General features: G+C 35.8%; 1 long non-coding RNA gene across 1 annotated transcript in view; it reads left to right on the top strand.

The window, feature by feature from the left end:
• Positions 1 to 300: 300 nt before the first annotated feature.
• Positions 301 to 11725, top strand: part of LOC138153220 (uncharacterized) — a 38277-nt gene continuing 26852 nt past the window's right edge. Inside the window, exons 1-2 of the long non-coding RNA XR_011166312.1 lie at positions 301 to 384; positions 754 to 934. This is a non-coding gene — a long non-coding RNA (uncharacterized lncRNA). The remainder of the gene's footprint in view (positions 385 to 753; positions 935 to 11725) is intronic.

Here is an 11725-nt window from a genome sequence, read left to right as displayed (position 1 = left end):
GGATCCAAGAATACTGGCCACTCACCACTGTCCATGACTGTTGCCATCTCTTGGGTTCTTTCCTTTCTGAGACCAGATGGTTCCTTCTCTGGGAATTCTTTTGCTTTGCTTTTCTGTCTTTGCCTATTCATAGCCATGATTCCTGGGGCCTGCTGGAGTCAATAGGGGGTGGGGAGAGGGAGTCCCTTTATTTTACATTTAAACTAGTGACACTAACTAGTTGCATGACCCCATTTGGTGATATTAGCTTCATGCTGTTGTTACTTATGACAGAAGGAACAGATGACTTAAAAAGGGGAAGTTATACGCAGAAGTGGTAAAGTCAAGTTTCAAGTCTAGGTCTCCTGATTCTGACTTCAGTGTTCTTTTTACTATTCCACAAAGGTATAATTTCTCTCTCTCTCCTCTCTCTCTCTCTCTCTCTCTCTCTCTCTCTCTCTCTCTCTCTCTCTCTCTCTCTCTCTTTCTCCCCTGTACCCTCTTTCTCCTTTCTCTCTTGCCCTCTCTCCCTTCCTCCTTCTCTCTTCATCATTTTCTCTCTGTCAGTGTCATCTTATATATATATATATATATATACACATACATATATATACATATATCTTATATATAAATATATATTTATGATGAATATGTGTAAGTAAATATATATAAGTAAAAATATAACTCTCTAAAGTACATATCAATAACCATATCTAAAAAATTTTAAGAATTCTGATTGTTAAACTGATTTTCATTTTTTTTTTTCCGCTGCAGGAATTTGTCAAGAACCTATAGAGAAGCAGCTTAAATAAGCACATAAGGGTTTACTTGAAAACCAGATACTGATAGTTTAGTGATATGATCCTGGGTTCCTAAGTTTTTGACCTTGTTTCTGCTTTCTGCTTCTTCTGCTTTCACCATGGAGCCTGAGCTCCTTGCTTCTTACCCCATCCTGGTAAGTTATCTAACTTTGTTTCCTAATGGTTTCATTTGTGACACTATTTTGCTATGGTTTTTCTGACCTTGTGTTAGACCTTGACTCTGATGAGCCATGGCCACTGGGACTTTTGATTAAGGATTCTCTGACTACAAGAACAGTCTAATGTTAAACATAACATATTTTTTGAAAAATGTACATATTTGGAGAAGCAATGTATATGCACATTTCATATAGATCTTCCAGATCTCCTAAAAATTAAAGAACTAAATTGTACCATTCATTCCTCATATGATGACTATAAATGCTTTTCAAGTGATTTTACAGTTTGCATTTCACAAAAGACTGAGACTGATGTGTAGCCATGGATAGTAAAGCAACTCTAACCAAGGGCCAAAATAGGAAAGTAAAACTTTAACTTGGGCTTTAGCTCCAAGAATATACTCACTACAAAGTTAAAATTCAACAATTGCTAATTAGGCATACCATCTCTATTTTGAATGAATAAAATTTAGATAAAATACAGTTCCTATCCTCAAAGACCTTAAGTCCAGTAGGGAGGGGAAGGGAAGAAAAATATTCTGATATTACTAGGGGAACATCTGTATGGGAATAAATTTTGTTTAGATTTTAAAATCTTTTTGCTTCATGTTATTTTAGATTTAATTTTTGCTAGTTTTTTTGAATTGTTGTTTTTCTGTTGGAGAGGGGTTGAGAGAAATCCTTGCACATATTATCCTAGTTTGAGGCTAGAGAAATATTGTACATTTGTGTGTTGTGTGAGTATAAATATCAGCCTTTCATCTCTACATTCTGAATTCCCACCAAGGATTGTTAATTTGAAAGAGTTTAAGAACTATGATACCATGAAAAGAGCTTTACATACTTCTCTGAACTCTTTAAAGGTGATTGAAGGTACTCTTCAGGAATGAGCGAACTGTCTGATATTATGGCACCTTCTTAGGTCCCTAGAGAGATACTCAGAATTGGGAATGCGGGCCAGTGCTCCTAGAAGGATTCTGTTATGATTGTCAGGGACTATAAATGTTTAACTGGGAAAAGAGGATGATGATTGTGAATAGGAGTAAGTTAACATGTATTAGGCCTTTGTTTGGGACTTCATTTTTCCTCCTTGGAAGGTCCATCACCATCTTCATGGAGAGATTTATATCAATCAAGGAAGGAAAAAGAAATCAAAGTTCTGAACAAATACTTTCTTTGTTTAATTGTCCAGATTAACTTTGGGTCACCCCCTTTATAACACATGGTGCCACATAATAAGGGCACTGGAGAGTTGCAAAGTAAAATGTTATATGAGGTCACTGGAGAGAAATGGGGTCAGAAAAGACTTCATAGAGATGTGGTCTTTGAACTGAGATTAAAAAAAGATAGAAATTTAATAGATGGTTAGGGAAGAAGGGACATTTCAGGTCTAGAAAATGGTGTTAAGCAAAGGTTCAGAGATGAGAAAGTACATATGATGTATTTGGGGCGTAGACAGTATGGCTTATATATTATGCCTTCTAATTAAAGGCCCTTGAGGGCCTTCCTGCTAAAAATTCTGCCAAAATGTTTTGATATATATATATATATATATATATATACATATATATATATATATAAAATGATCATTATTTTTATAATAATCTTTTATTTTTATACTTCTTTGGGGGGGGTATAGATGTCTAATAGGTATGAACATTTTACTCATTTTATTTTATCTTAACATGATTCTGAATTGCTTTCCTGAATAGTTGGACCAGTTCATAGTTTTACAGGTAATTTCTTCATACTTCTGTAGCATCCCCTTGAGGGCAAGAATCATTTTTCAACTTTGTTTATATATCCCTAAGGCCCAGTACAGTGCTTTGGACATAGTAGCAATTAATAAATGCTTATTGATATTGATTAGATGTTCTCACAGGTCCCTTCCAACTTTAATATCCCATGATTTTTCATTATAGGTATTTATCCACAAATGAGTTAACTGAATTGAGGTCTGTGCTCTAGAATTAACAACAAATTCATAAAATATTAGAATTAGAAGAGAGGGTAGTAATCTGCTATAAAATCTATAACATCTTTGGCAATGACAATGATTTACTCTTTTCTGGGATACTTTCAGTGATAGGAAGTTTACTACACAAGGCAACCAGTTAAAATTTTTATTCGTATCTTTCATTTTTACATCACCTACATTTTCCAACAAGCCACTTTCTATACTCCTCTCAGAATGCCATCCCTCATAGCAAAGAATAAAATGACGAGAAAAAAATCAAACAATTTAGCAAAACTAATCAATATGTCAACCAAATTTTATATTATATGTACCGTGTTTCCCCGATAATAAGACCTATCCCGAAAATAAGCCCTCCCCTTACTGTGTAAGATTCCTCTAAAATAAGCCCTCCCCCCAAAATAAGCCCTATTGAGATTGCTACTGTAGTGAAGGTGATCCCCTGCGCTACACGCTACGTTACGGTACCCTCTGTATGCAACTTCCCCCCCCCCCGGTGAAACGCACGCTGTGCTCCGAGCTGCATCCAATCAGAGCTGCAGCAGTGAGCGCATCATCCTGTTCTTCCCCAGTGATTTGCTTACTGGCGCCATTGAGAGCAGTGCCGCGGAGGAGAGCTGAGGCAGGACAACATAAAAACCCGGTATGTAAGCAGGAGTGAGGGGGCATGATGGAGGATAAAAAGGGCATGATGGAGGAAAAAAGAAGAACTCAGGGGGCATGATGGAGTGAAAAGAAGGACTGATGGTCATAATTTTATTATTCTGTCTGTTTTGACACCCAGACATGAGTACAAAAAGGAAGAGCTATACTGTTGAGTATAAGAAAGCAATTGTAGAAGAGTCACATGTCATTGCTGTCAATGTTCATTAAAATAATCCCTCCCCTGAAAATAAGCCCTCTGGTGTTTTTCTGTCCAAAAAAATAATAAGACAGTGTCTTATTATCGGGGAAACAAAGTAGTGCTCCTCACTCATAGTACCCCTGTTTTCCAAAGAAAGAAAGAAGGTTCCTTTTAAAGCTCCTCTTTGGAGTAATTTCATAGCATTATTTAAATTTTCTTCTCATTCTTTCCATTTGTACTGTTGTAGTCATTGCACATATATTATTTTCCTGATTTTTCTTACTTTACATTGCATCAGTTCATATACATTCCACCATGATTTTCTACATTATACTGATTCTTTTTCACAGTACAGTGATATAGAAGTACATTTTTGGTAGCATACCTTTTTAATCAAGCCTCTAGTCCATAATATTTCTAGTATTTTATTTCTCTAAAAAGTCCTGCCAAAATATTTCAGTATAAATAAGATCATTGGGCTAGTTGCCTAAGCAAATATGAACATTTTAGTCACTTTCTTATCATGTTAACATCTTAACATGATTATGAATTGCTTTCCTGAATAGTTGGACTAATTCATAGCTCAACAGTTAGTTTCTTAACTTTTGCACTATCTTCTTTGAACTTCTCCCCAACTCCTATTCATAGATTTGCAGACTGGGTCCCCAGGAGAGTGACTTCTTCAGGATCCAAGGAATATACCCACTCCTAAAACTAGATGAGCTCTCACAAGTGTCCTCATCTACAACCAGGTAATAATAGACACTCTTAAAATAGACACTTGCTCTTAAAAATGCACTTACCTAGATAGCATAGTAAAAACAGTAGTTATAATAATATTTTTAATCCTGGGGCACAATCATCCTCAAATATATATAGCATCCATGAAAAGAGAAACACACATGTGTCAAAGAAACCCACAACTTCTTTTATGGCAGGACTTGGAAGTCCTTTTTTTTTTTTTTTGTAAAATTCTCACAAAGCTCACCTTGAGTACATCATCTATATTTAGAAGGTCACTCAGTTGGGTTCCCAATTTCTATTTCTTTCCTTAGCTCAAATCTTGATTGTTAGGGTCAGCTCTCTCTTGAGTCCATACCTGGCTCTCTTCTCTGCTTCCAGGAGTACTGTTTCTTAAAGTATTTCCTTCTTTGATCAATTACCTGTCTGTATCCATGTCTGTATGGAAAACATATCTTTGCTCCCTCAATTGTGCTTTAGGCTTTCTCAAGTCAACAAACTCTTGAACTCCTGGATGGGCTGTCTTCTTCTGGTAGGTTGTTTCTAGATACCATGGTATTAAAATCTCTGAGTCTAATAGTACATGTTGTGCCTCCAAATGGAAACAGTTCAACAACAACAACATGAAAAGCAGCCAAACTTCAAGGCAGCTGAAAGACCTGATAGGTCAGTTATCACCATGTTGTCTTGGGTGTTTTGGTGACTAAAGGAAATCACTGTGGTGATTTGTTCACTTATGAGACATTTCCAATGAGAATTCTAGTTTATATGTAATTATTTGGCTGTGTGATGTGAATTATTGAGTATATGTAATAGGTCCCTCATCATCCCCCCCAAAATGAAATTCTGAAGTGAAGGCATATCCCTGAGCCTCAAGAAAATCAAATTTGAAATCACAGCTTGAGAACTCTAGCTGTCTGCTACAATATCTATACTTCAAATGAATCTTCTGAAATGTTGTTTTCATTTCGATATAGATGCCAAGTTGTTGACCACCTTCATTTAAAAATAATGATGGAAAAGGAATGACTTAATATTTCTTTTTTCTAAATATCAGTTTATATAACAAGACCTCCATAGACAAAGCTTCCTAATGCTAGAGAACACAATGATGATGATCAGAGCTGGCAGAAAGACAGCAGTAACACTAAATAGTTTAATTATGCCTAAGGGTGATGCTGAAATAGCTGCCAAAATTAAGCTGTATAGTATGGTATAGTGATACTGAGTGAATAGTTGGGAGGGGAGAGGGGTGGGATCATCAACTCTAAAGGCAAATAGGTCATTTCTATCATTTTAATTACATTCTTATGTCCAATATAGACTCTATAGTCAAAGCTTCCATTTTTCTTAAATTCATTTATTGATATTTTTAAGAATGAGTTTCCTTGGGAGGCAGGGATAAAATTATTTGAAGAACTGGTTTAGATCATTTAAGTGAAGAGGGATTTTAGATTATTTCCAATGAGCTTTTAAAACATTATTTAAATAATATCTACTCTATGAAGAATCCAATGTAAAGCAAACAGAACATATACTCTTAAAATGCTGTTGTTGGGTTTTTTTTTATACATGAATAAACAAATGGGAAAGACACTGAGAGAATAGGTGATTTGCTAAGTGTAACACAGTGAATTTATGGCTAAAGGTGGACCTTTGTAATGCTTAGGTCATTTCTACCCACTATGCCACATTGACTTTTATAGTATGGGAAAGAACAATTATTAAATATATTATTTGGAGTTCTACATATACTTGCTATTTCAAAGATTTGTGATTTTATATGAATTTTTACTACTGCTACCTCATTCCTGTACCTTAGTAGATAGTCTTCATTACTTTCTATGGCTGAAAAAAAAAATCATCACCTGGTAGTCAACTTTCTGGCAATAAGGTTCTTCAAACTTAGCTAGTTTTATCTTTGGACAGCAGACATAAATTCTATCTCTGGCTCCAAGCTTAAAGCTTTTCAAGTTTTGTAAGACTTGCAAAGGCTAATGGCCAATTGTTTTAGTTTTCAAAAACTGAAATGGTGGCCATTAATTAGGGAATGGTCTATGAATGAATTGAAGATATCCTTGATGAAACTATGAGAAAGAAATATGCAGGCTTTTGTATGGAAACCACATCTTCACAGCTATACAATTAACTCAGAGCAGTCTTCAGAGTTAATTAAGCCAGAACATATAGTCCCATTGTGTCTGATTTTGGTTAATTAAAAAAAGCATTTGACTTCAGACAAAACTTAGCCTTATGAGTTCACAGACAAGATGTCTCTCATGCATATATTAAAATCACTCAAAATTCTATGATAGATAAGACCATGGAAATAACTTTGTTCAATGATCCTCAGGATATTAAAATCAAGCAAAACATTAGTCAGGGAGAGTAGAGGAGTCCAAGTAGAAGAGGGATTCCTTAGTGAAGAAGAGGTTCTTTGGATGCTTTCATTTGCAGATGATAGTATAATTATTGCATAGAGCTCTGGAACACTACATGATCTTAGAGAGATTCATGGTCTAGATTGTGCTAACCAACCAGATGGAAAAAACAAAGTTCACAAAGAAACTATACATTGCCCAGATGTTATTAGATGGATAGATAGCTCATTGAATTGGTCTAAAATGAATAGATGCTATAGGTGAACAAGATCTTGGCCAAGAGTTGAGTAGAAGTTGGATCACAAATGTAGAGCTGGAAGGGACCTTAGAAGTTAGCTATTTCAGTTCCTTAATTTTACGGATGGGGCAATTGAGGACTTATACAAGTAGTAAGTGAAAGATTTGAACTCAGGTTCAAATTATTGACTATTTGATTAAGTATCCTTTTCTTTGTGCCAGTTTTTGTTGAGAAATCATATTCTTTTAATGATCCCACAACACAATTTTCTACAAAAATTATCTTTTTAATACCAATGTTCTCCTAATGATGCCATATAACTGTGAGTCTTAAAACACCATGGTCTCAGGGGGAAAAAAAGTGCAAATGTATAAAGAATTAGCTTGATACCATATCAAAGATTTGTGGATAGACATGGACAAGAATTACATAGATTCAAAGAATGAGATTGTGAATAAATTGTGTTCTATATCTAAAGTGAACATATGTATGCTGATTGAGATCATGTATCTATTCATGTATTAATGATGGTACTTTGAAAAATGATGTTAATATGTTCTATTCATTCATTCATCAAATTCATTAGAATTTCTATGAATTTAAGTAGCATATGTTGCTTGCCTTGGAAAATACCAGTATAAGGCAAAGACCCAACTCTCAAGTTGTTTAGCATGTATTTTAAGAGATGAAATCTATACAAAGTTTTATATGTACATAAGGTGATATATAACTAAAGGACAAAGTGAGTGTGCCACAAGCTGTAAATACTGTAGAAATTTAGATAAGGGATGGATCAATGTAGATTGGAATTGCCTTGGAAAGCTTCAAAGAGTGGGTGGGATTTTCAGGTGGATTTTGAAGGAGGGCTATAATTTTCATAGGCAGAGAGAAAAGGGGAGTGCATTCTACCCAGTGATCAGCAGTGATGGGAAAAGAGAAATTTGTTTGGTTTAGAATTAAAATAATTTTTGCAAAGGCCAGTCTGGCTGGAAGTGAAGTGTTGATTTTGTAAAATGGTTGTCGTGGACCAGCACACTGGCAGAACCTACAACACAATCCCATTCTGCTGTAGTAGTTGCTTCTAGGTGGATTGATGTGAGACCCAGCTGTGGGACCACTGGGCAAGGATATTATAAAGTCAGCTCTAAAACTTTGGTGGTGAGCTCCTGAGAATCCAGACAACTTTCTTTCTCATTGATTTTAACCTTCCTGCCTGTGCCTTTTATTTGCTTTTATCTTACTGTGAAGTTTTTTTTTTTAACCATGTTGCGGATTTCTTTTATCAGGAGGCATTTAAATATGTGTTACTAAACACATTGATCCAGTATACCAGCCCTGGGTCCTAACTAGAAAAATAAGATTTGGATAATTTGAATGGGGATAAATTGTGAAAGGTTTTTTTTTTTTTCACTTTTTTGGAGGGCAATTGGGGTTAAGTGACTTGCCCAAAGTCACACAGCTAGTAAGTGTGTCAAGTGTCTGAGGACAGATTTGAACTCAGGTCCTCCTGACTCCAGGGCTGGTGCTCTCTTCACTGAACCACCTAGCCTCCCCAACTGTGAAAGGTTTTGAAAGCTAGTATGAAGAGACTGTACTTTATTCCTTTGTCCAATAAATAGCTATTGAAGTTTTTGGATTAGAGAAATGGCACAGTGAAAATGATATTTTCACAGATGATCAACAATGGTGGCAAAGCATACATAGAATTTTGTATTAGGTTGTTCAGGGTGATCATTGACAGGAGCCCTGCCCTTGAAGACATGAGAGAAGACAAAAATATGTGTGAAAAATACAGAAACTTTTTTTACATATGCTGTCATTTCAAAGAAAAGGTGAAGCTACTGATTATGATCACTGTCTACATGTGGCAATAGCTGAGTTAAAGAATAAGAATTTATTTGATTCCCACTATGTGTTAGCAACTATGATAAGCTCTGTGAGTAAAAAGAAAAATTTTTAATAGTTTCTGCTCTCAAAGAGTTTATATTCTATTGATATATATATTCTGTATGTGTATAGAATGTCATATGGATATATAATTCCACTACAGAATATCATATGGGTAAATAATAGAATATATAATATTTATCTATAAGACAATCTATAAGACAATCGGTATATATGGAACATTATGTAGGTATATACAGTGTTTTACATAAGGTCATAGAAGAAGGATGCTAACAACTGATAGAAGGTGGCTGTAAAGAAACCAGTGTGATACTAGGAGTATTTTCTATAACCTTTTGTCTGAAATTGGTGTGTGTGTGTGTTTGTGTGTGTGTAGGAGAGGGTTGCTAGGTATGGAGAAAAAGAGAAGAACTTTAGAACTCCGAGTGAAAATCGTAAGTGAATCTCCACCTCCATGATCTGTTTGATCTATCATCAATTGTCCTGACTTTTGTCTTGCCACTGGACTTTGATGACTCTGGAAGAGAGAGTGAGGCTGATGACTTTGTGTGACTCTGCCTCACTTAAATCCAATTCTTTCATGAGTCAAGATATCACCCTGTTATGTTATCAGTCCTCTTCAAAATAAAAGACAAACAGCATTTGTTGATACATCAAGGACCTGTTATTTTATCATATAATAACTCTCCCCTCACCAGTGCAGATTGCAGTCATCATAAAAGTAACCACTTATTGTCATAAGAGAGTTACTTAAAGTTCAGAGATGTTAAGTGCCTTGCCTAGGGTTACACAGCTAGTAAGTATAAAAAGAGGGATTTGAATCTAGATTGTCCTGACTCCAAATCACAGACTCTTGAGTGTCCTTTATGTCAGATTATCCACTATCTACTGCACCACATTGCCATTCACCCTATCAATATATGAGTGATACTTACTTGTACGGTCTTGGACAAATTATCTAATCTTTATGGCATTGGTATGCAGTGCTTCAGAGCCTGGTATACTGGTACAACCTACCCACATTTTATGTTTGCCTGTGCTTCCTGGTGTGCTACTGAAAATGAAGGGGCTGGACTAGATTGACATTGGATTCCTTTCTTGCTTTAAATCTGTGATCCTATGACCTATGAAATCTGGTAATAATAATAGCTAATATTTATGTAGCACTCTAAGGATTGTAAAGCACTTTACAAATATGATCTGATTTATTCTTCTGACAACCTTAGGAGGTAGGTACTATATCCCCATTTTGTGGAAGAGGAAACTGAAGTAGACAGAAGTAAAGTGACTTTTCCAGGATCACACAGCTTGCAAGTGTCTGAGGCTGGATTTGAAAATGTCTCCCTGATTTGAGGTCAGTACTCTATCCACTGTGCCACCTACCTGCCTCAATAAAGAAATACCAATGTTAACTTTGAAAGGGAAGAGAAATTACAGAACCAAAATGTAGCATGAGGATTATGTAGAAGGGAGGAGTATGTATCATAAGATGTCTTTTGGTAATAGTAGAGGAGGTCACCTTTTGTATATAATTGCTTAACGTTGTTTCTTCCTCTTAAAGCACCAGCTGGTAAACTCACCTCCTTGTTGTTTCTTGGTTATTTTTTTCCCTTTACAATGACTTCGCTGCCTTATCACTGAGGTAGTATTGAGTTCCTCAAAATATAGGGGTCTAGGGTGACTGCCCTGATTTTCTGTAACTAGGGTTAGCTATGATTGCAGTCACTGCTTCCAGAATTTATCTCCCGTAAACCCCTTAACCTGGCAGGACAAATGAATCTCAAGAAAAGAACATATCGCTGGTTCCTCCGATGGAGCAGAGATACCCCCATGGGTCCTAAGCTATTGCCAGATAATTCAAGTCAAGGATTAATTTTAATGTATTAGGTCTTGTGTTGTTTGAGTTGTGTCTGACTCTGTGACTCCATTTGGGGTTTTCTTGATGAAAGTACTGGAATGGTTGCCATTTCCTTCACCAGTTCACTTTTACAGTTGAGGAACTGAGGCAAACAGAGTTATGTGACTTGCCTAGGGTCACATAATTAGTAAGTAATCAAGGCCAGATTTGAATTCATAGAAATGAGTCTTCTTGACTCCGGACAGGGCACTCTATCCACTGGGTCACCTAGCTGTGCAATATATTAAGTAACTTCAACTAATTGAGGGTTATATAACATAGGTTACACACTAGGGTTGGTGCTCTCTTGCTGGTTCGTATATATTGGCATAACATATAAGATTTACAAAATATTCTCTTCCTTATAGTCTTGTGAGGTAGTTAATATAAACATTTTTTATCTTAACTGTATGGTTTTAAAGACAAAAGTTTGATAACTTGTCCATGGTCACACAGCTAATAGGTGGCAAATCCCAGTCCTTTTTCTCTGACTGTTACATTACACTGCTCTGAGCTGAATAGGCAGACCTTTCCTTGGGTTCAATTGAAAACTTAAGGGCATTTGGTGCTCTTAGTTGCAACTGGATGTATGGTCTTTGAATGAAGGAGTTAGAAAGCATTTATTAAGTACTTGCTCTATGCCAAGCTTATCCTAAGCCATGAGGATACAGATAGAAAAGCAGACAATCCTTGTTCTCCAGTTCACATTCTTTTTAAAAATCTATCTATCTATCTATATCTATCTATCTATCTATCTATCTATCTATCTATCTATCTATCTAT

Source organism: Petaurus breviceps, unplaced genomic scaffold (genome assembly GCF_028583685.1).
Source record: "Petaurus breviceps papuanus isolate PSGF00001 unplaced genomic scaffold, PetGlider_PUasm1.0 90977, whole genome shotgun sequence".
Classification (NCBI taxonomy): Eukaryota; Metazoa; Chordata; class Mammalia; order Diprotodontia; family Petauridae; genus Petaurus; species Petaurus breviceps.
This window is presented reverse-complemented; position numbering and strand designations above follow the sequence as displayed.